The sequence below is a fragment of the Trachypithecus francoisi genome, unplaced genomic scaffold (assembly GCF_009764315.1).
Source record: "Trachypithecus francoisi isolate TF-2019V2 unplaced genomic scaffold, Tfra_2.0 Lachesis_group15, whole genome shotgun sequence".
Lineage (NCBI taxonomy): Eukaryota > Metazoa > Chordata > Mammalia > Primates > Cercopithecidae > Trachypithecus > Trachypithecus francoisi.
The window spans coordinates 4,260,951-4,262,906 of NW_022681460.1; the positions used below are offsets into that span (position 1 = coordinate 4,260,951).

General features: G+C 35.0%; 1 non-coding gene across 1 annotated transcript; it reads right to left on the bottom strand.

Annotated features, from left to right (window-relative positions):
- Positions 1-1,547: 1,547 nt before the first annotated feature.
- Positions 1,548-1,651, bottom strand: LOC117098241. Its single transcript, XR_004443281.1, has one exon. It is a non-coding gene; the product is annotated as a U6 spliceosomal RNA (small nuclear RNA).
- Between the last annotated feature and the right edge of the window lie 305 nt (positions 1,652-1,956).

Genomic DNA, 1,956 nt, shown 5'->3' on the forward strand with positions numbered 1-1,956 from the left:
TATCCACTTTTCCCAACAGTATTTATTGAAGAGACTGTTATTTCCCCTTGTGTGTTTTTGGCACTCTTGTTAAATATCAATTGACCCACAGATGCATAGATTTGTTTCTGGGCTCTCTATTCTGTTCCACTGGTCTAGGTATCTGTTTTTATGTCAGTGCCATGCTGTTTTGATTACTATAGCTGTGTTATATATTTTGAAGTCAGGTAGTGTAATGCCTCCAGCTTTATCTTACTTGCTCAAGATACACTTACCTCCTTAGAGTCTTTTGTGGTTCCTTACACATTTTAGGTTTGTTCTTCTGTATCTATTAAAAAATGCCATTGGAGTTTTAATAGGGATTGCATTGAATCTTAGATCTCTTTGGGTAGTATGAACATTTTGACAATGTTAATTTTTTTCAGTTTTCAACCCATGAACACAGGATGTCTTTCCATTTATCTGTATCTTCTTTAATTTTCTTCATCATTGTTTTATAATTTTTAGTGTCAAGTTTTTCATGTCTTTGGTTAAGTGTATTCCTACCTAATTCTTTTTGTTGCTGTTGTAAATGGAATTGCTTTCCTAATTTCTTTTTCAGATAGTTCATTCTTTGCATGTAGAAGCACAATTGATTTTTGTTGATTTTGTATTCTGCAGCTTTACCGAATTCATTTATAAGGTCTAACTATCTTTTGTTAATATTATTCTTTAAGATTATTTTAATGATTGAAGGATTTATCTGTACTGATATTCCCTGTTTTATTAGTGATTTTTTGTGGTGATTTATGTTTTTTTGTTTATTTTTGTAAGTCTTGCTAGAGACTTACAGATATTTTGAGATATTTTTTAAAGAACTGCTTTTTGTTTCACTAATTTTTTTCTATTCCTTTCCTGTTTTCAATTTCATTGAGTTAGTCTATATTCATTATTTCTTTCCTTCTGCTTGCTTTGTGTTTAGTTTGCTCTTCTTTTTCTAGTTTTGTGAGGTAGAAACTTACAGAAATGATTTCAGACTTTTCCTCTTTTCATATATATATATACGTATATATATGACATACATATATATATGTCATAAATTTTCCTCTTAACACTGCTTTAGCTGCATCTCACAAATTTTGACACATTTTGTTTTCTTTTTTTTTTTTTTGAGACGGAGTCTCACTCCGTCGCCCAAACTGGAGTGCAGTGGCTGGATCTCAGCTCACTGCAAGCTCCACCTTTCCAGTTCAGGCCATTCTCCTGCCTCAGCCTCCCGAGTAGCTGGGACTACAGGCGCCCGCCACCTCGCCCGGCTAGTTTTTTGTATTTTTTAGTAGAGACGGGGTTTCACCGGGTTAGCCAGGATGGTCTCAATCTCCTGACCTCGTGGTCCGCCCGTCTCGGCCTCCCAAAGTGCTGGGATTACAGGCTTGAGCCACCGCGCCCGGCCACATGACCCCATTTTACCTGACAACCAGTTTACAAGCCCTATCAAGAAATATAGTCACATCGGGGGTTGGAGTTTCAATATATGAATTTTAGAGGAATTCAGTTCAGTCCAGATTGCTTTTTTCCTTTCAGAAAAAAAAAAAATTAAACAATTCATGAATTTCTGTGCCATCCTTGTGCAGGGGCCATGTTAGTTTTCTCTACATCATTTCAATTTTAGTCTAAATGTTGCCAAAGTCATCCTGCCAATAGCTTTTGAATACTTAAATTAACTGTTATTGACTGAGTCTCTTTCCCACCATAGAACTTGGAATTTAGAAATTTTTAATGATATAGACTCATTTTCAAAAGCAAGTTAACGTCTCTTCATCTCTGTTGACAGGACCTCAACATACCCCTAAAGCATTATTTGTTTACCATGTATTGGGGCAATTGGTGACATTTGAATTAGTCTGTAAATTAGATAATAGTATTATAGCAACATTCAACTTCCTGAATTTAGTCATTTTACTTAAGTTATATAAGAGAACAACCTTTTTATTGGGA